Source organism: Danio rerio, chromosome 21 (assembly GCF_052040795.2).
Source record: "Danio rerio strain M-AB ecotype USA chromosome 21, GRCz13ab, whole genome shotgun sequence".
In the NCBI taxonomy this organism is placed as follows: domain Eukaryota; kingdom Metazoa; phylum Chordata; class Actinopteri; order Cypriniformes; family Danionidae; genus Danio; species Danio rerio.
In genome coordinates this window covers 33,311,041-33,333,917 of record NC_141041.1, presented here as the reverse complement: position 1 = coordinate 33,333,917, position 22,877 = coordinate 33,311,041, and the positions used below count along the sequence as shown (strand labels likewise).

The 22,877-nt window shown below is 39.8% G+C and overlaps 2 protein-coding genes across 7 annotated transcripts in view; both read left to right on the top strand.

The window, feature by feature from the left end:
• The window catches only part of timd4 (T cell immunoglobulin and mucin domain containing 4), a 1,098,921-nt gene that overhangs the window by 799,011 nt on the left and 277,033 nt on the right, over positions 1-22,877 (top strand). The window lies entirely within an intron of this gene.
• Positions 1-22,877, top strand: part of LOC147838868 (putative E3 ubiquitin-protein ligase HECTD4) — a 123,236-nt gene that overhangs the window by 17,877 nt on the left and 82,482 nt on the right. For 5 of the 6 annotated variants that reach the window (XM_087301589.1, XM_087301584.1, XM_087301585.1 and 2 more), the window contains exons 1-3: positions 17,934-18,009; positions 18,990-19,169; positions 21,996-22,099. The gene's annotated coding sequence lies outside the window, so the exon portion shown is untranslated. Of the gene's footprint in view, positions 1-17,803; positions 18,010-18,989; positions 19,170-21,995; positions 22,100-22,877 lie in introns of those variants that run through there. The other variant, XM_087301583.1, reaches the window with a different exon arrangement.

The following is a 22,877-nucleotide window of genomic DNA, read 5'->3' as shown; positions in this document are numbered from 1 at the left end:
TTCATGATGTTTCTTGGTAAATATTTTTCTTCTGGAGAAAATCTTATTTGTCCTAGTTTAGCTGGGAAATAGGTCAATAATATTAGCCCCCCTATAATAAATATATATTTTAATTCCTTTCACTTATATAGCATTTTTCTAGACACTCAAAGCGCTTTACACACATTTTTGCTGGAATCTCCTCATGCAACGCCAGTGTGCAGCATCCATCTGGATGACTTGACGGCAGCCATATTGCGCATGAGCTGATTGGTGGAGAGGAGACAGATTAAGATTAAGCTAATTATAATATGGGGATGGTTAGGAGGCCAAATTTGGCCAGGATGTCAGGGTGAAACCCCAACTCTTTTTCGCAGGACATTTTTTTTCTCTTTTTCCTGGGATTTTTAACGACCACAAAGGATCAGGACCTCATTTTAACATCTAAGCAGTATAAAGACCCCGTCACTATACTGGGGCGTTAGGACCCACGCAAACCACAGGTTAAGCACCCCCTACTGTTCTCACTAACATTACTTCCAGCAGCAACCTAGCTTTTCTATGTGGTCTCCCATCCAGGTACTGACCAAGCACAGCCCTGCTTAGCTTCAGTGGGCGACAATGTGGGAGCTGCCGGCTAGCTAGCTGTTTGATTGGCTACAGAATTTTAAGTTCAAGTTATACAACGACTTGTCTAATTGACCTAATTAACCTAGTTAAGCCTTTAAATGTCACTTTTAAGCTGAATACTACTATCTAGAGAAATAGCTAAGGAAATATTATCCACCGTCTCCATAGAATTATTAAAGAATTATGTATAAGAGTTGTTTTTGAAAAACTATTTCACAGATAGGCAAATGATTTTGTATTTAGTTGTATATTCCTTAGTAAGAGTCTAAAAGTAAGTGATTGAAAATAGGGTCGGTGTGCGCACATCCTACGAAAACTTCAAGCAGGCGCTCGATCAAATGTGTGAATGATCTGCTTTTATCTCGATGTTTCTCAACAGTGCCAGAAGAGAAGTTTTTGACGCTGGACGTTTTCCACAAGTTTACTCTAGACAGAGCCAAGCAGGACATCCGCAGTGTTTGGCGGGCGATCCTGGCCTGTGGATATGACCTGCACTTTGACAGGTTTGCAGGTTTTAAAATGATCTTTGGCTTCACCACATCAGCGCTCACATCACATATATCACAGAAAAACAGGCAACGCAAATACATTCAATATCATCACATAAACCACATTAAAAACTCAATTACTAATGAAATTCTAATGGCAGTCAGCACAAAGGACATTTGATACACAGTTTTCGTTACTTGGGGCAGTCTAATACATCTTTTTCTAGGCAAAAGCCTAGATCCATTGATTCCCGACATGCTCAAAAAGCCAGCAGAAAATGGAGCTTTGAGATGGACTTTGCATTGGTGCAGATTGTGAACCGTCTCAGCCGTCACAGGGCTCGAAATTGCGACCATTTTGGTTGCATATGCGCCCGAAAATTAATCGATGCGACCTCATAGTAAATTTGGGCGCATTAGTGCGACCTGTTTTGATTTTTTTTTTTTTTTAAACGTGCTGAATCGCTCTTCCCTGCCGCTATATTGGTTCATATTAGCTGTCAATCACCCAAGGCTTTTCACTGTTAGATGACAGGGAGGGAGCTTTTATGTCCACGGGAAATGCAAACGGCTAAAGAGTGAAAACTTAAAGCACGCAGGTTTGCAAAGTGCAAACCCCACCTAAAGTTGAGGCGCAGATGAGAGCGATCATGACACGTGGTGAATATTGATCAACCAGCTGAGATCAATCGAGTACGCGCTTCTTGGAGAAGGTGCCCGAATCATCATGCGTTGCATTCACTGCGTGTTCAGCGCAAATGTCCGCTAAAAGTCAAATCTAATACTGTATCATCGCCAAAGAAGCTCGCCTTAAGTTTACACTGAAACTGCGTCTCATAACAAACAGCGGTATTGCGCCGATGCTCAACCTGCTCATAAATTGGGTCGGCTGACTCGCCTGCTTTTCCACAAACACAGAAAAATGAAAATCAGCTCAGACGGAACATTTAAATTGACACAAACTGAAACCAAAACTTTTAAAGAGTGATAGAAGTGAGACTTTACTTACTTTCTTTTGCCTATTCTTTCTTGAGGTGTATATTATTTTTTTTATTTAGTTACTGATGACTGCTTTGCAGCTTTCAGCCTTGAATTTAATATTTTATTATAATCTTTTGTTTGTTTTGCAGCAGAAATATTATTTATTAAACTGACATGCATATATATGCTGTTTAGCAGTACAAAATAAATATTTCTTACTGCAATGCTTCATTTTTGTTTGATGCAAACTATACATTTATTTTTCATAAAGTAACAGACTTTTTTATAGCAGATAACTTGCATTCAAGCACATTCAAGGCAGCATGATGATGAGAAATGTAATTCATTGTTACTATTATTGTCATTTTCATTATCATTAATATTCTAGAATTATAATACATACACATTTTGGAATTATTGCACACAAATATCAATGTCATCTCAGCATTAGATAGTTGTTTCTGGTTTTTGTTAGTCCTAATTGATGTTGTTTTAAAATACAATAAGTCCCTTAAAATACAATTTGCAGCGGTGCTCAATCATTTTTGGTGGGTGCTCCTAAATTTTTTCTGGTGCTCCTAAATTTTTGAAGTTGGGAGCACCGGTGCTACCAAATTAAAAAGTTAATTTCGAGCCCTGCGTCACCTGGCCATCACTCCTGCCCGTCTGCATCCACATGAGGTTTACCTGGTCGCCAGCAAAAATGGCGCCGATCCTGAGGTTGCGTGTCTGTTAAGCAAGTCCATCTCTGTGTTATCTTGTTCACAGATGAAGAGTTCAGATGCAAAAGCCTCTCAAGGGCTGTCTATTATTATTATTATTATTATTATTGTTATTATTATTATTGTTATTTTATACAGCTAAAGTCAGAATTATTAACCCCCCTGTATATTTTTCCTGCAATTTCTGTTTAAGGGAGAGAAGATTATTCCAACACATTTATAATCATAATAGATTTAATAACTCATTTCTATTAACAGATTTCTTTTTTCTGTGGCATAATGACAGCACATAAGATTAGACTAGATATCCTTCAAGACTCTAGTAATCTGCTTAAAGTGACATTTAAAGGCTAAACTAGGTTAATTAGGTTAAAGTTATAATTAGGCAAGTCATTGTATATCAGTGGTCTGTTCACAATCAAAAAACAAATATAGCTTGGAGGGGCTAATAATATTGCCCTTAAAATGCTTTTAATCTAGCCAAAACAAAACAAATCAGACTTTCTCCAGAAGAGAAAATATTATAGGAAAAACGGTGAAAAATTCCTACATCTGTTAAACATCGTTTGGGAAATATTTAAAAAATAAAAAAGGTGGATGTGCAGTGAATGTGATCGTGTCCCCACAGGTGTCCCAGTGGAGAGTTTGCGTCTGTGCTTTGCTGTACTACATTCTCTCAACAGCACACTGGAGAGCTCCTTCTGCCTTTAGTGGAGCTGAGACTCACACAGACCTACCAGAACAGCATTGCCACGCTTCTGTGCGAGGCCAAAGGTCAGTATGCAAATAACAGGCAATCAAATGTAATTTTAATTATTGTTAATCCGGTAACACTTTAGAATAATGGTCCACTTTTTAATCTATTTAGTAATGTCGACCAAGGATGAATAGTCTTGTAAAGTATTTATTAATCATTGTTCATCATTTACTATTGCATTATTTATTTATTCATTTTCCTTCGGCTTAGTTATGGAAATAGATTTGTTTCTTTTTTTTATTCAATCAAAAATATTTAGTTTTAACGAAAAATTAATCACGTAGTAATTAAAAAAAGAAAATATTTCAAATGAAAACAGGTTTAATTAAAAAACTTATGTCAATGATAATAAAATATTTTGGTGACAAAGTCACTAAGTTGGCAACACTGCCGGTGACTCCGGTCCAATCGCGAGAAAATGTAATGGGCGTGGCCAACCTGTGACCGCAGTCAAGATTGGCCAACAGAACATGGTTTTTCAGAAGATCCCGCCCACTGAGCTGCAGTTTTCAACTCTCAAGTAAAGATTTTAGATCCGCAAAAAATGAAACAAAAGCAAAAGCAGAACTAATAAGCACACAATGAATTAATCTTGTGGTAACTGCATAAAATGGCAATAGTTAATTTTTTGCAGTGTAATTTTTTTATTTTAATGTTTTTTTTATTATTTGAAATCTTTTATTTTTTAATTGCATTGTACCTAATTTTGGTCAAAAACTTCATGTTTGTTTGAATAATAAAGACACAAAATTAACCTCAGCGTACATGGGTTCAAAACTTTCAAACTCACAAGCAAAACATTTCAACCCGCAAGCAAAGATTCTAGATGTGCAATAAATGACGGCAGAACAGAGAGCAAAATAAATGAGTGTGCAATGAAAATTGTGGAAACTGCATAATAGGACAAGTGTATTTAGTATTTAAAGTGAGTTTGGAATAATCCGATTGGCTTACTAATGATTACAGAGAGACCAGCCGCGATCAATCATATCACATGCTCTTCTCGAGATTAGTTTGTGCAACTTCACTTAGTGTGTGTGTGTGTGTGTGTGTTTCAGGGAGCTGCTGCGCTGTGAAAGTGCTCTGGCGCGTCTGTACTGTCGCATGGCCCTCCTCAACATCTTTGCCCCCAAGAGTCCTCACACATTCACACACCTCTTCCACATCCCTGCAGTGCGTGACATCACACTTGAATATCTGCAGCTCCTGTCCAATCAGCTGCTGACTCCGCCTCTGCCAGGTGATGTCATACCAATATGTTGAGCACTATTTTACATGCATAACAGCAATGTTAGAAGATTTATAAGAATAAAGTGACAAGATTTTAAAATACTTTTTGAGAATTTATTAATATTTACTAATGAGCAAAAATGATGTAAATACACATATTTGGAAATTAAGCTTTTTTAAAAGTGTTTAAGCATATTTTAGCTCTTCACTATAAGGTCCCATTAGTTAATGCATTAACTATCATTAAATAACAAAGAACAATTCTTTTGTTTTACACTATATATTATTGTTTATTAAGATGCTAAATGTCATGTTTGAGGGAAAAAGTTTTCTTTTATTTGAAATTGAAGCATTATTTAAATATTTGTCGTAAGTTTCCTTGAATACAACAAGTTGTTGAAGCATTTGTGTTTTTAAGCACTCTACAATAAGCTCCCATTAGTTCACATTAGTTTGTTCACTTGACGGATTAGAATGTTTTTGAGGTTACTTTTAATGAACAATGTATAATTCTAATGCATAATTCTAATTTGTTAAATCCTATTTCTTAACATTACTCACAGTTGAAGTTTTTTCAATATTTTTTTTTATAACAATATGTTGAACAGAGCAAGGAATTTTTCAAAGTATGCCTGATAATATATTTTATTCTGGGGAAAGTCTTATTTGTTTTATTTAGGCTAGAATAAAAGCAGTTTTTAATTTTTTAAGGTCAATATTATTATCCCCTTTAAGCTATTTTTTGATAGTCTACAGAACAAATCATTGTAATACAATAACTTGACTATTTACCCTAAGCTGCCTAGTTAACTTGATTAACCTAGTTAAGCCTTTAACTATGTCACTTTAAGCTGAATACTAGTGTCTTGATAAATAGCTAGTCAAGTATTATTTACTGTCATCACAGCAAAGATAAAATAAATCAGTTATTAGAAATTATTTATTAAAACTAGTATGTTTGTAAATGTGTTGAGATATTTATCAAAGTCAAGTCAAAGTCAAAGTCAGCTTTATTGTCAATTCAGCCACATGTACAAGACATACAGAGAATCGAAATTGCGTTACTCTCAGACCCAAGGTGCTTAACATTAATATAAAATATATATATAAAAAATAGTAGAGTTTAAGAAAAAAAAAGAAATTTAGAAAATTTACAGTATATACATTGCACATAAATGTGGTCTAAGTAATATACATATGTAATAAAAAATTGTAAACAATACAGTGACATTAAGGGCATATAGCAATGAGTGCAAAGTAAACCAGAGTTGTGCAGATAAAAAACAGTATAGTGCAAAAAGAACTTGTAAACATGATAATTGTGATAAAGTGACAGTGACATATTGGGAGGTAGTATATGTGTCTGCATAAAGTGACCAGTGCAGATGAGTGTGTGTGTGTGTGTGTGTGTGTGTGTGTGTGTGTGTGTGTGTGTGTGTGTGTGTGTGTGTGTCAGAGTCCAGAGGTGCGAGGGGAGGAGGTGCGTGGGGAGGGAGCGGGGAGCAGAGCTGGGAGAGAGTTCAGCTTCCTGACAGCCTGATGGATGAAGCTGTCTTTCAGTCTGTTGGTCCTGGCCTGGAGACTGCGCAGTCTCCTCCCTGATGGCAGCAGACTGAAGAAGCTGTGCATTGGGTGGGTGGCATCTGCTGTTATGCAGAGGGCTTTACGGGTAAGACGTGTGCTGTAAATGTCCTGAAGGGAGGGGAGAGAGACACCAATGATCTTCTCAGCTGTTCTCACTATGCGTTGAAGTGTTTTCCTGCAGGATGCATTGCAGGTTCCAAACCACACAGTGATGCAGCTGGTCAGGATGCTCTCAATAGTGCCTCTGTAGAAGGTGTACATGATTGGGGCTGGTGCTCTTGCTCTTTTGAGTTTGCGGAAGAAGTAGAGACGCTGCTGTGATTTTTTGGCCAGTGCAGTGGAGTTTTTAGTCCAGGAGAGATCCTCAGTGATGTGTACACCCAGGAACTTGGTGCTGCTCACACGCTCCACAGTCGCACCGTTGATGGTCAGGGGAGCATGGAGAGTGTGCTCTTTCCTGAAGTCAACACACTCTCCGTTAAACAGAAATTGGGGGAAAAATAAACCGGTCGGCTAATAATTCAAGGGGGGCTAATAATTCTGACTGTATGCAGCATTAACAGTGAGGACTTTTTGTACTGTATTTATGTTTTTTTGTTTGCATGATATGTGTAACGACCGGGGGAGGGAGTGACAGATACAACTGCAGGTTTGTTCAATGTACAAACAGGTATATGTAGGCAAATCCAGAGTCGTAATCAAAGTACAGGCAATAGGTTGTAAGGCTGGTGGCTAAACAGGATAACTAGGGTAAACAAGGCTAGGATCGAGACACGGAGAAACAAGATAAGGACCCGGAGAGTGGAGCTGCAGTGGCCCTGGATCGTGCGACAGCGGAGGACCTGGAGCATGGAGCTGCAGTGGACCTGGATCGTGTGACAACAGAGGGCCTGGAGTACTGCGAGGAGCCGGCAGGGCTGGAGGCTTGTAGGGAGCCGGCAGGGCGAGGAGCTGGGCTGGGATCGGCAAGGCGAGGAGTCTGGATGACGCCGGCCGGGCGAGCTGTCTGGATGGCGCCGGCAGGGCGAGGAGCTGGGCTGGGACCGGCAGGGCAAGGAGCTGTGAATGTTCGGGAAGCTGAAGCGGCGGCGGACACTCGGGAAGCTCAGGCGGCGACCATTCGGGCAGCGGCGTCGACTCTGGCTGCGGAGCTGGCTGCGACGTCGACTCTGGCTGCGGCGTTGACTCTGGCTGCGGCGCTGGCTGTGGCGCTGGCTGCGGCGTCGTCTCTCGCTGCGACGCTGGCAGCTCTGGCAGCTCTGGGGGGTCTGGCAGCTCTGGAGGGTCTGGCAGCACTGGAGGATCTGGCAGCTCTGGAGGGTCTGGCAGCACTGGAGGATCTGGCAGCTCTGGAAGATCTGGCAGCACTGGAGGGTCTGGCAGCTCTGGAGGATCTGGCAGCATTGGAGGGTCTGGCAGCTCTGGAGATGGCCTTTCAGGAACAGGAACAGACTTGGGACTGGGTGCCATCTTGTGAGCTGGCTGATTGGGATGAGTTGCAAGCCCCGTTGCCAGCGGGTCTTGCTCCTCAGTGCCCCCCCCCCAAAAACACATTTAGGATTTTCGTCCCAACTCGGCTATGGTGAAGGAGGATCCACTAATTTGTAGTGCCAGATCAATATAATATTTTAGCGTCCAGTGGGGGTTGTGCAGTGGCATGTAGGAGTACAGTGGTTCAGCAAGTCCTCCGCGAAAGAAAATCATTAAACACAAGTCACTCATAGATGTCAGATGTGTCAGTTCAATGAATTTCTCCACATACTCCTCAATGGACCTAGCTCCTTGACGCAGGCGGATGACTTGAATTCCCGCTGGATCCATCATGGGCCGAGTCTTCTGTAACGATCGGGGGAGGGAGTGACAGATACAACTGAGGTAAGATCCAACATGCAGGTTTATTCCATGATGTCAAGCAAGCAGTTGTCAAATCGGGTTCAAACATGTATATGTAGGCAAATCCAGAGTCGTAATCAAAGTACAGGCAATAGGTCGTAAGGCTGGCGGCTCAACAGGATAACTAGGGTAAACAAGGCTAGGATCGAGACACGGAGAAACAAGACAAGGAGGAAACGCGTTGTAATGTCATTATGGGCGAACTCACATCAACAGTATGCAATAAGGGTCGAATGGCTGGCGGCTGACAGACACAGAGTGATATAACAGGCATGGATCAATGGCAGGCGGCGTGGTTCAGAGTCCAGATATCAGGCGTGGGTCGAGGGCAGGCAGCGTGGTTCAGAGTCCAGATATCAGGCGTGGGTCGAGGGCAGGCAGCGTGGTTCAGAGTCCAGATACAAGCAAGGTTCGGGGCAGGCAGAAGGCAACTCAGAGTCAGAAACAGTCAGGGGTAATACACAGGAGATCAGGCAAGGGAATAACGCTCAGAGATGTTAGCCGTGGCAGAACAGGGAGCGTGGGCCGTTGGCGGGATTGATAACAGGTGTGTGCGCAATCAGTTTAAGTGGATGACGTAATGCTAAAAGTTCGGAGATGGTGGCCTCTGCTGGCCAGCGAGGGGAATGACTGGGACCGAGTCGGTGACAATATGCTTCACATACAAAATATTGTAAGATTATTTATTAATCATTTAAAAGGAGTTATTTTGTTTTTAGTCCACATCAGCTCAGGTCCATGAAATAGTAAATAATATTAGCAAATACTGTTGGTTTTAAAAGTTATGATAGTACAAGTTGAAATTATGATATTATATAAATATATATATATATATATATATATATATATATATATATATATATATATATATATATATATATATATATATATATATATATATATATATATATATATTAGAGATGCGCGGATGGGCTGTTATTTCATCCGCAACCGCATGACAAAATTCATCATCCGTCGCCATATATCCGCAGTAACATTTTTGACCAATTTTTAAAACCGCACCCGCCCGCCATCTGCTGATTGGGCTCTTTATTTGAATGGCTTATTCCTTTTTATTATTAAATGAATGTTTCTTTATTGATCATTATATAATAGAGAATGACTTTAATGTAGACATGCAGTTAATCCAAACGTGCAAGTCATTAATTGACGATGCTTGGAAGTGACGCTAAAGATACGAGGACGTGTCTTTTCACTTGATTCGATTCCTCGGTCCTTGAGTCTTTTCCTTGCGTCCTTCCCTCGTAACGTTATCCCGGTGGGGTGGAAACACGAGGAAAGAAAGCAAGGAAAGGAAACGAGGATGCACAAATAAGAAATGAGAAGCACTCGAGCTCTCAGAATATCAGCAGTGCACTCCGTCTCCAATCGGCGCACAGGGACAAAAATAAATAAATAGCCTAAATTAAACGCACTGTACTATACAACTTTTTTTATTGTAGCCTAATAGAAAACGCATTGACACATCATTTCAACATGCTGCTATTTAGCCTACTACTAAATGCCTATTTCACTTTATTTTTTTAGTAAATAGATAGAATAATAAGTCATTTACATTATAGCCTAATAATGTTTACATTTGTAGTTGTCCATAGCAACCCCAAAAACGTACCTGGTTGCCTTGCACATCTAATTAATGGGCACAGTTTTTCGACTATTTTTTTATTTTTTATTTTTTGCAGTGGATGTTATTGAGCTTGTAGAAATCTCAATAACATCCATCTGTGACACAGATGAACCTTTATTGAAATCTCATTTAGACAATGCCTTTTTTATATGCCAAAAGAAACAACAGGCAGTAAAAAAATATTAACATAAATATCTTAATGTAGGCATAGGCTATAGTCGCATGCTTTGGCAAACAGTTGAAAAAAGTTTTAATAAAAACGTCATATCATGCCTAAGCCTTGTAGGCTCAGTCACCCCCACAATTAGAAATTAAATTAGAAAAATAGATATGCCATCCATCTTTGAGCGAACATAAAGTCTGACCAGGCTAAAGTGCATGTATGACAAGTGCCCCAATAACCCATGGACTTAGGATCATCCCCATGTCCCTCAAACTTGAAGCATAACGAAATACTACGCCATTACAGTTGCGACAAAGAAATTCTGGCAAAATAACCTTAGCCTCGGAACGTAAAAGCAAGGCCAACATGTCTAGAATAGAATAGGCTAAACCAATATGAACGTAAAATTATCAGCTGACCGAACTCAAAAGTTTATATTGAACATATGTGTAGTCTAAATAACATAGGCTAATTGGTTTAATATGCCTGACCTTAGGTCGTTTGATTTTTTCTTGGCACAATGCAGGAATAAAATAGCATCTGTGTCAGGATTCAGACGGGAGCGCCTGCATAGCTACTATATTGCGCCCTGCTGCACTTAAGGAGCGCTCGCTCGCAGCACTTGTTGCTGAAATGCATAGAATTCTCTTGGAAAGGTGCTGTAGTCGTGGGAATGACTGCCTTATTTCTTCCAAAAGGAAAGTAGATTTTCCTCTGCTGATCCGTCTATACGGAAGTTTGTAGAGGAATACTTCTGTACACTTCATCCAGAATTAGCGTATCCGATTCCTCCTCCCATTCTGTGAAGTCAGTCCTAGGCTTTTTCGTTGGTGCGCCAGCTATGCCTATAAAAACAGCACAACCGCCCGCCACCCGCCCGAATTTAATTAAAATATTATTTTTTCGTAATGTCATCCGCCCGATCTGCGGTTTATCCGCGGAGTCCGCGGCTATAACCGCCAACCGCGCATCTCTAATATATATATATATATATATATATTTAAAATAATTATGATGAAATTATCAGTTTAAAATAAATTATTATAGGCGAAGCAGTGGCGCAGTAGGTAGTGCTATCGCCTCTCAGCAAGATGGGTTGCGGCTGCGCCTGCGTAAAAACTTGCTGGATGAGTTGGCGGTTCATTCCGCTGTGGTGACCCCGGATTAATAAAGGGACTAAGCCGACAAGAAAATGAATAAATAGTGTATTTTTTAGAACTCAACAAATATCTTTATGGACAGTATACAAAAATTAAATTGAGATTAAAGTTAGTATTTATTTATTTATTTATTTATTTATTTCATACAAATGGCTTTTGTGTTTTATAAAATATGAGTTGTTAAAAATATTAGACGTGCATAGATAAATAGCATTTTAATTGAATGTAGTGGGCCGCTCTGGATTATAAACGAATGAATTATGCTACGGTTATGCCATCCGTCCACACTATGCCGGAGTTTTCGAGCGCTGAAAACGGAGCGTTTTGGAAGTGCTGGAGTGGCTGTTTTCATTCTAAAATGTTGCTGCTCCGTCTCAGTGTGGATGGGGGGAAAACGGAGACATCTGAAAACGGAGGCGGGGCTGCTGAGATTTGCTACCTGATTGGGGCTTTTGTGTCATTGCGTATCCTTCCCTTATTCATCAAGCCCCTATTACATGACTATAACACATAACTTTAACGCTACCAGAAGACAACAGACCAACCTTCACTGTAAACAAAAACATGGACACAGAAATGGGAGCGTTGTTAGCACTATTGTCTGTTTTAGGCGCCATTGTGCAGTTAAACTCTGCCTTTTTACTACAGCAGCTGCATATATTTGCTAGAACACGCATACCCAGAGAGCGCGGATGGTCATGTGATATACGTTTTTGGTGGCGTAGTGTGGACGAAGATATGTTCAGAAACGCTAGGTGAAACGCTATTGTGGACGTAGATCGTTTTTGATCTAAAACACCGTTTTCAAACTAAAGCCTAGTTCACACTAGAGGATTTTAAGCCTGATTTGAGTGCTAAATATTCCAGAGCAGTCGGCCGACTCAACCCCACGTGTAGTGACGAGCTGCAGCCAATGAGAGGGCATATCAGCATGAGCTGAATGCCTGTGTGCTCAGGAGCTCAACAGAAACATCTGTGATTGGTCAGAATGGGCATCAACGCACTCGCTTTATTCTGTGTTAACACAGACATGAGAGTAAGCTTTATTAACAGTGGAACTAGAATTCTGTAACTATAAGAATTACCAAACTGCTCATTCTGACCGTTCTCATATAAAACGCCATATTGTCACAACATATTTACATTCAAAGCTATTATTGAGATATTAAAATTAAGCTTTGAATGTCTGGCATTATATTTAATGTCACCATTACCCTAAAAATATAATATTTTTTTGGTAATACAGCCTATAAATATGTAGTTAAGATATTAGAACACGCAAAGGTTTTGGCTTTCATTTTCACTTTTAATCAGGAGCTATTTCGCGGCACAGAATATGCTGTTTTGAAAGATATCTGAAGTAAATTGATGTTTTTGCCATCAGAAAGTTTTGTTTATGTTAGTAGGAAGTTGCTAGGCAAAAAATGCACACATATTTATGTCAGAGCGAAAAGTATCAGACATGCATGCAGTCATTTTGACCAATATGGTAATTTAAGGCAGAAATGCTCAGTTCTTTACTGTTTTGTAATAAAAAAAATGACAATGTCAGAAAGAAATACACTGATAGTTAGAAAACAGCAGGGTGTTATTTGTTAGTTTTATTTCAAAGAGTTATACAATTACAAAAATTAAAAACTCTCTGTGTATCTGTCCACTCGAACCTTGCAGATGAGTGATTAATCTCCTGATAAATTAGCTGATTTGACAATGTTTTTAAATGCTTTCTCCAAAGCTTGAAACACTGTCAGTGATGTAATCATCACAAAAGCAACCAATAGTGTTCAGCTTTTTCTGACGACTCCTCCCTCCAAATTTTATTGGCTGTGGTTTGATAGCTTGAATGAGCTGTTAGGGAATGAGTTGTTGTCAGATCATGTAGTGTGTGACCCCACTCTTGTGGATCATTCAATAGTGTGACCACCACAGAGATTAAAAGACACAAAGTCAAGTCATGTAGTGTGAACGGCACAGCGATCTGCTGATGTTTAAAATCCTGTAGTGTGAACTAGGCTTAAAACGCATTAGTGTATACGGGGCCTAAGCCGAACGAAAAATTAATGAATAAATGAATGAAAGATGAGCTGCAGTGTCAGAGCTGCTCTCCGATCGGGCTCTTCTATCAGGGAAAAGCTCAGAGTGTCCACGAGTGGCTGAGCATGGCCATTAGCAGAGGTCTGCATCAGGGGAAGAACAGTCTGCTGGAGCTCACTAAACAGATCTGCTGCTTCCTGCAGGTACCACACACACACACACACACATATACACATCATCATCATCGTTTTAAAACAGGTTCTCGGGAATTCGGGAGACTGTGAAAACACAAAACACGTCACATGACCTTCACATTTGAAGTTTAACACTTCATAAACATCAAACATGTTTTTTTCAATTTACACTCACCGGCCACTTTATTAGGTAGACCTGCCCAGATGCTTGTTAGTGTAAATTTATAATCACATGGCAGCAACTCAATGCATTTAGGCATGTAGACATGGTCAAGACGATCTGCTGCAGTTCAAAGCGAGCATCAGAGTGGAGAAGAAAGGGGATTTAAATGGCTTTGAACGTGGCATGGTTGGTGGTGCCAGAAACTGCATTTCAGAAACTGCTGATCTACTGGGATTTTCACGCACAAACATCTCTGGGGTTTACAGAGAATGGTCCGAACAAGAGGAAATATCCAGCGAGCGGTCAGAGGTCAGAGAAGAATGGCCAGACTGGTTCCAGCTGATAGAAAGGCAACAGTAACTCAAATAAGCACTTGTTACAACCGAGGTCTGCAGAAGAGCATTTCTGAATGCACAACACGTCCAACCTTGAGGCGGATGTTCTGCAGCAGCAGAAGACCACACCGGGTGCCACTCCTGTCAGCTAAAAACAGGAAACTGAGGCTACAATTCACACAGGATCACCAAAATTGGACAATAGAAGATTAGAGAAACGTTGCCTGGTCTGATGAGTCTCCATTTCTGCTGCCACATTCGGATGGTCGGGTCAGAATTTAGCATCAACATCAATAAAGCATGGATCCATCCTGCCTTGTATCAGCAGTTGAGGCTGCTGGTGTCGGTGAAATGGTGTGGGGGATATTTTCTTGGCACACTGTGGGCCCATTAGTACAGCCCTGTATACTAAAGTATGTACATGTTTGTGTATTTGGTGAAAATATGCTTAACATGTTTTTTTGCTGAATACATCTTCTCTGTACTCCAGAGTGCGCCTGAGCAGTTCACGCTGGAGAAGATTCCCATCACCGAGTCAAAAGTCAGCATGGACGTCAACTTTTCCTGCTCGTCTCCTGCAAAGAGAGTCAACTCAGCTGCCGCAAAGAGTGAGTTAAGAGCACAGTAAGGGATACAGCTGTGGATACCTACATTTATATAGCGTCATTTTTATGACACTGTACAACAATAATTACAGTTTTTGCATTGCTGGGAGGTTGGGGTAGGTAGGCCAGAGATGGTTGCTTAAACTTGAAAAGACATTCCTGTCCCCCCTTCCTCCCGAGACACACAGGGACACACACAAGGCTCCCGACGCTGAAATGGACTCAGAAATCCTGAATCAGCCCTAAAGTAAATGTTATGTGTTTGTAAACTTTGTATTTCATTTAGGACGTTTCTATCATGTAAATCTCTCTCTCGTGCCCTTTTTAAGACACTGTACCAGCTAAGAATGTGTGAATCATGTTGATGTATTTATTAAAACTGTCGTGTTTAAGTCATGTAATGTTTCTCCTGAATTTAGCATCAACATCAATAAAACATTGATCCATCCTGCCTTGTATCAGCAGTTGAGGCTGCTGGTGTTGGTGAAATGGTGTGGGGGATATTTTCTTGGCACACTGTGGGCCCATTAGTACAGCCCTGTATACTAAAGTATGTACATGTTTGTGTATTTGGTGAAAATATGCTTAACATGTTTTTTTGCTGAATACATCTTCTCTGTACTCCAGAGTGCGCCTGAGCAGTTCACGCTGGAGGAGATTCCCATCACCGAGTCAAAGGTCAGCATGGACGTCAACTTTTCCTGCTCGTCTCCTGCAAAGAGAGTCAACTCAAAGAGTGAGTTAAGAGCACAGTAAGGGATACAGCTGTGGATCCCCACATTTATATAGCGTCATTTTTGTGACACTGTACAACAATAATTACAGTTTTTGCATTACTGGGAGGTTGGGGTAAGGGTAGACAATGTAACATACAGTCCGTAGATAAAATTACGTATTGATTTTATAAAGGGGTCTAAGTCTTCTCTGTGTGGTTTTATGACTCTTGGTGCCACAAAGCCTGTGCCTGTGTGACGCCTCACTTATCTAGAGGTAAGCCAGAGATGGTTGCCTAAACTTCAAAAGACATTCCTGTCCCCCCTTCCTCCCGAGACACACAGGGACACACACACACACAAGGCTCCCGACGCTGAAATGGACTCAGAAATTCTGAATCAGCCCAAAAGTAAATGTTATGTGTTTGTAAACTTTGTATTTCATTTTGGACTTTTCTATCATGTGAATCTCTCTCTCGTGCCCTTTTTAAGACACTATACCAGCTAAGAATGTGTGAATCATGTTGATGTATTTCTTAAAACTGTCGTGTTTAATACCGTTAGGTTTCTCCTGCCATTTTACAACACATGATGCGTAGCGCGTGATCGTAATCTATACAGCTTAAATGATTTAATGCTCTGAGTTAATGTCTCTTCACATGCTTTCGGGCGGATCCTTATTTTGCATATTAGCGGTCCAGAGACAAAGAAAATCTCCCGCTCAAACTTTGCCAGGAGACCATTGGTCAGTCAGTAGTTGACATGCCACCACAGTTTAAAACCCAGCTGCGCGCACAACTCTGCGCAGAAGATCCAAAAGAAGCTTTTCAAAAGGTTTGAGGGGGCAAACCGCATTTCTGTAACTGCATGGCTCGTCCGAGCCCACGTTTTCTTATTTTTTCAGCAAAGTAAAACTCAGTTTAAAGTTGCGATCGTGTATCCTCCGACCTGCATTGCAAACTCCACGCATCAAGAAAGGACATCAAAGGACTCCGTACCCGAGTGCATCGGAAGAAACTCGCAAAAAGAGAGAGACAGAAAAATCCTAAAACTCCAGGTATTTGGTTATGCGTTAAGCCTGTGCCCCTCATCAAAAATGTGTCTTTTGTAATCTTGGTGGTCCTGAATAGTTGTGTGGAACTGAGGTAGATTTGCCATTCTTTTACCTAAACTCTCTAATTCCTCGCTTTTCTGTTTCTTTTTGTTTTTTATATGTTCTATAGATCCATATATAGCCTATATATCTTCAGTATACGTTTGTTCTATGTTTGTGCGTTTGTTTGTTATATGTCAGACTAGTCAATAAATATTCTTATAATCACGTTGGATTGTATTGTTTGCCTCACAGAAAAAGTCACTGAAACGATTGATTCCTTGCTACAAGCTGTATTAAGTTAATCAAAACTTATAAATGATTGATCTACAAGGAGTAGTAATAATTCCCTTTCTAAATAAATAGATCATTACAGAGTCCGCTCAGGCAAGCGGGCGAGGTCTGGTTATATGTATTTGCTCAAATTAACAATAAGTTAATTCAGAATATGAATGATTAATAATAATTTGTTTTTATTGATAATAAATATTCATAATCTCAGAGTGCGCTTGGACGAGGGGGGCAGAATTATAAATATATATATATATATTTAACCAAATTGACAGAAGGTTGAGGTGGAATATTAATAATTAATAATAACCCGTTATTATTGATTATTAATATTCATAAACGGAGCTAATTTCGATACAACATTAATATTATACCAATGGGCAGTTTGATAAATCAATGGGCAGTTTGATAAATAATATGAATTATACGTTGTGTAATTACTGTTTTTGCATTACTGTGAGGGTTGGAGCGTTGAAATCAAGTCAACTTTATGGTAATGAGCAATGACGCGGTTCGGCGGCAAGCAATCAGAATGTAGAAATTCACCGATTGAGAAGAGTCCAGAAAACAATCTGTGAACTTTGGTTCCGACCACACTTGTTCCCAAGGCTTTGATTATTACGCCAGATTTCCAATTATTTCCAATGTTTTTCTTACAGGAACATACATTAAAAAAGTTACTGGCGAGTTTCTGATGTGCATCGATGATATATATATTTATTTTTCTTTAAAAAAGCGACAATCTCATGCGACAAAACAGACCACAAACTTGATCTTCCATTGTTTATTGAATTTGATAAAAAGTGTGCAACATCTTCACGCTAGAAAGCATGTTTTTTGTCGTAATGTAACTGATATGATATGATATGATATGCTGCAACGGCGACCTTTGACGTTTTTACCACCTTCTTCGGTGTGAATGCACAGTTATAGGAATGAATGTGATGTTCAATATGAGAAAGGTAAGAATGACCGCTATGACCAATACAGTAGTTCCTGTGTTAAGGACATTTTGTGTTCAAATATTCATTTATTCATTCATTTCAGCTTAGTCCCTTTATTAATCTGGGGTCGCCACAGCGGAATGAACCGCCTGTACAAATATTTGATAATGCTAATTAAATTTTTTCTCTCTCTTAGTTCCTCTCTGTTCAAAGCTCCATGGGCTTAAGTGATGGTGTATGGACTCGGTCATAAAGTGCAGCGTAACGGCCAGCTGAAACTGATGGAGGCCGTGTGTTTCCTGCTGGACGCCTCTCGGTCTACCACCGGCCTCACTTCTCCACCCACAGCCAACCAGTATCCTAGCATCATCATCCCCACCGACAAAGTGCACGACAAATTGGGCACGTCACAATCTCTTACATACAGTGGGGGAAAGAAGTATTGAACACGTCACCATTTTTCTCAGAAATCATATTTCTAACGGTGCTGGAGACTTGAAATGTTCAATGCATGTCTGTAACAACTAAAGAAATCCATATATACAAAGAAAATAAAACCAATTCCTTTATTAATTAAATGATGTGCAATAAAATGAAACAACACAGGGAAAATAATCGAACACACAAAGAAATGGGGTGTAGAAAGACTTGGAAAGCCCAGACAGCAGCTGAAATCTCTCAGTAGTTCTTTAGCAACCTTCTGCCCTTTCTCAGTATAAATGAACATCAGCTGCTTCAGTCCAACATCTACATTAGCAGGAGGATAAAGATGAAACCAGGGTGGACATTTCAGCAAGACAGTGATCCAAAACACAGCCAAGGAGACTTTCAAATGCTTTCAGAGAAAGAAAACCAAGCTGTAGAATGGCCCAGCCAATCACCTGAACCAAATTCAATAGAAAACACAAAATAAAGCTCAGATTTAATAGACGAGACCCACAGAAGCATCAAGATTTTGACACTCTGTTGAAGTTTATGAGAAACTCACACCTGAGCAACGCATGAGGCTTCAGTCTCCATGTGAGAGGCGTCTTTAAGCTGCGATCACCAAAAAAATCCATTTATATAAAGTATTAAATACGTTTCAACAGTTCAGTACTTTCTCCTTGTTTTGTTTCATTGTTATTACACAAAACACACATTTTTTTTGGTTTTGTTTTATGTTTATGTTTGTATTGTTTGGGTTTTTACCAAAATCTGGTTCAATTCCATGTCAGCAGCTCCTTTAGAAAAACATGACGTGTTTAATACTTATTTTCCCCACTGTACATCTATTTTATTTTAACAGTGATCTGCATTATTTTGCATTCTCTAAGTGAACAATCAGATTCATTAAGACCATTCCTGCTGACTTTAGCTTATATCTATATTTCTGTCCACAGGCGTGTCTCCCCCTCCTGGAGCAGTGCTGGTGTTGCACTTGTTGCTTTTTAAGTTTCCATTGGCGATGGTCTTCGCTGAACAGCTGCTAACCTACAGTGTAGGAGAAACCATAGAGCGCTCTGAGGATGAGCTGGACACGGTGCCCACTTCTGTGCTCATTCAGGTCGTGGAGCTGCTAGGTGAGATATGCTTATTTAATTTGCTCTGAGTTTATACAACCAGGAGTGTATAAACTCAATCCTGGATGGCCGGTGTCCTGCAGAGTTTAGCTCCAACCCTAATTAGACACACCTAAACCAGTTAATTAAGCTCTAACTATTCTAGAAACTTCCTGGCAGGTGTGTTGAAGCAAGTTGGAGCTAAACTCTGCAGAAAACCAACCTTTCAGGACCGAGTTTGGGCACCCCTGCCCTAGACATTATATGTTGCATTCAACACACTGCTGTTTTGTTTGTTTCTACAGTTTGTTTTCCTTTTCATTAAGTCTTGAAGTGTCTTAAATGTGCTTTTATAGTGTTGTCACGATACTGGAATTCGGTACCAATCAATACTGAAGTTTTAAAAACAACCCAGGCTCATTCTGAAAGCGTAGTGCCATGGACGTTTCTGTACACTGCGAAATACATCCCGGGAGGTACTTATTATTGCATTTTTTGTTTTCGCAAATCCACAAAAGGCCTCTGTGTACGCTTTTTCAGATCTCAAATTTCTCGAGTAAGTTCTCCCTCTAGTGCCGTTTGCTCCCACTGTACACGCTTAAACCCACCGGAGGCCACTGTTGACCGACCCACCCTCCTTTTTTCCTAAACCCAACCAATTTTTTGATTAAACCGCCCACTTACTTACTTTCCTAAATCCAACCAATGATTTTCAAAAGCCGTCCAGAAAAAGAAAAGCCCTCGTCGGGTTTTTACCATGTTTTTGGATTTTACCACATTCTCACCCTGTTATTCACTCATTCATTTTATTTTTTGGATTCTGTTTTTGTCTTACCTGATTTCTGGAACTTTCCTGGACTCGAATCCCGCCATCGTCGTCTGGCGTCTCAAGTCCGTTGATGTAAACGACGAGCTAACAGGACAAACTGGTTGCGGTGGGAAAGCCTTCCACAGTTAGCGTTCTTTTAAAAAAAAATTTAATGCAGCCATACCATTCGTACCTCCGGCTACATAATTCGCGGTCTCCAGAAACGTCCACGGGACGATGTTTTCAGAACGAGCCTGTGATTCTGTTTAAAAACGTCCATTTCACGCTAACATTTGAGCGCCATTGAGCGCTTTCTTAAACAGCGCTGATTTGCCATTGTGTTCACATGCTCAACAGAAATGACTGCAATTGGCCATGAAGGTCATCAGTTTACCGAACTCACCGCTGTTTACTGAGTGTAACCACATATACTGGAACACTGTGTTTTAAAGTCACATCCATCAGCTGATTTGTCTATAAGCTGACATATGAGTGATCCGCTAATGAATCACGGCTTTAAAACAATCCAGTGTAACACAGATATCATACACAGTTATTTTAAACACTTTCTATAGTGCTTTATGAAAATTCAAAGGGTTTTCTTTAAAATGATACCAAATTTTTGCATTTACACCTCTGCGTGTGGATTTTGGAAGCTTTTAAAATCCAGGTGGAAATCTCAAAATAGCATTGGGGTTTAAGAGGTTAATGAAATCTTATTGCTAAGTGTGACCGATTAAATATTTAAAGGTGCAGTATGTAGTTTTTATCACTATTCACAACAAACAAAGGTGTAGTTTGATGACTGTGTGACGGGTGCTTTCACACCTAGACTTTTGTTTCGAAAAATGTCTCGTTTGCCCAGTTAGTACTGTTTGTTTCGCATATGTGAATACAGCAATCACGCTCATATTCGCCCCTAAACAATCGGTCTGAGATCGCCTGAATGAGGTGGTCTCGGCTTGATTTAAATGAATTCTGGAGCGGATCCATTGTAGTGAGAAAGCGATACGATCCGAGCCCGGCTATATCACAGTGTTTTATGGATATGTAATAGGCATATACACGGCTATATAAAGACAGAATTATGAGTAGGGCGGGAGGTCATTCCAAACATCCCAAGTCTCCCGGAAGTCTCCCGTAAATGCACAGAGGACCTTCCCAGTCCACAAATACGTTGCGCACCCTTCTCAACCCTCCCCACCGCATCCCTCCTCACTCTTTAGTCTTCGCACCCTGTCAAACACCACCAAACCCCCAGCCCCCCTGACAGCAGATCAGAACTCTTCAAAATAAAACGTGAAACTCTGACCAATGTGAGGAGAGTTAACTCACACATGACTTGTTTTAGAACCGCACCAAGAACAAAGAGCAACAATGAAGCAATTTAATCCCTGTTTTCAGGACAAATGAATCTGTTCACAGGTGTGAAAGCACCCTGAGTGTGGAATCATGGGAGTTGTGGTCTTCTTTATTCTACAGGACTTATGTTAATGAGTAAAGTTATTCAACACTATTAGTATTAACCATTCAGCACAGGAAAGCAGCAAAGCTTTTATTATGCCATAGTCCTACGCTTTTGGTTCTTTATCTTGTGATCACATGGAGAAGCAGCCCTTTTTTATCAGACTAAATACATGTTAGGCTTCTGTTATAATGCTGCTATGTGCAGTTGAATAAAACACACAACATATTAAAGCCTCGCTGCTGTTTCCCTGTTTTCTAGAAAACCAAAGCAGAAATGTGTGTGATGACATTAGCATGAACACACAGCACACATTACATCTATCTCAATGTCAATATTCTACAAAAAATTAGTTTGGATAATGTATGTACATAAGACAGCAAAATATATAACACTGTCCGAGTGGTTTTTGCATATTTTAATGAAAAATCATACATATTGTGCCTTTAAGTTCATACTAGCATTCCTTATCATATAAAAATGCAACTTTTCTTATGAAATGCTGTATATAATAGCAGTTTATGTGTGATTTTATCATGTACTGTAGATCATATGATAAATGTTGTTTCTCCAGAACTGTACTGAGTGAGAAAACAACCGTCCTCAAGCCAAAATCTCCAGAGAAGACCAAACCCGATGAAAAAGACCCTAAGAAATCTCCTGCCAAAAATCTTGAAGGTCATTAATTTTACTTTCCTGATTTCTGATTTTATGTGGAAATTATAAACACAAACCTCATATATGATCATCTAAACGTAAAAGACAGTAAAATACTGAAAATTCCTCATCCGCCACTTGTTTAAAACCTGTTTGAGTTTTTTTCTTCTGTTCAGTCAGAATTATTAGCCCCCCTGTCTATTCTTTCTCCAATTTCTGTTTAACAGAGAGCAGATTTCTTCAACACATTTCTAAACATAATAGTTTTAATAACTCATTTCTAATAGCTGATCTATTTTATCTTTGCCATGATGACAGTAAATAATATGTGACTAGATATTTAACTAGGCAGGTTTGGGTAATTAGGGAGGTTATTGTATAACGATGGTTTGTTCTGTAGACTATCAAAAATATATAGCTTAAAAGTGCTAATAATATTGACCTTAAAATGGTGTTTAAGAAAATTAAAAACTGATTTTAACCTGATCCTTTGATAGTCCTCTTTGGTGTATCTCTTGAACCTGATTTGACAGTGCGTGACAGCAAGGTTCTTGCCTTTACCACAATTCTAGCCAGACGTGCCATACTTTTAAAATGGAAACACACTTCTTCCCCCACACATGACAAGTGGATACAGGACCATTTTTACTGTATCAGACTTGGAATGCTGAGATGCTCATTGCTCACTCTCTGGCTCATTAGATTCCTTTTATAAGATTTGGAATTCCTTTCTTGACTACATGAAAGGCCTGCCTATTAAACCTGGTGCTGGCAACCTGTAACATTAACCATTTTATCA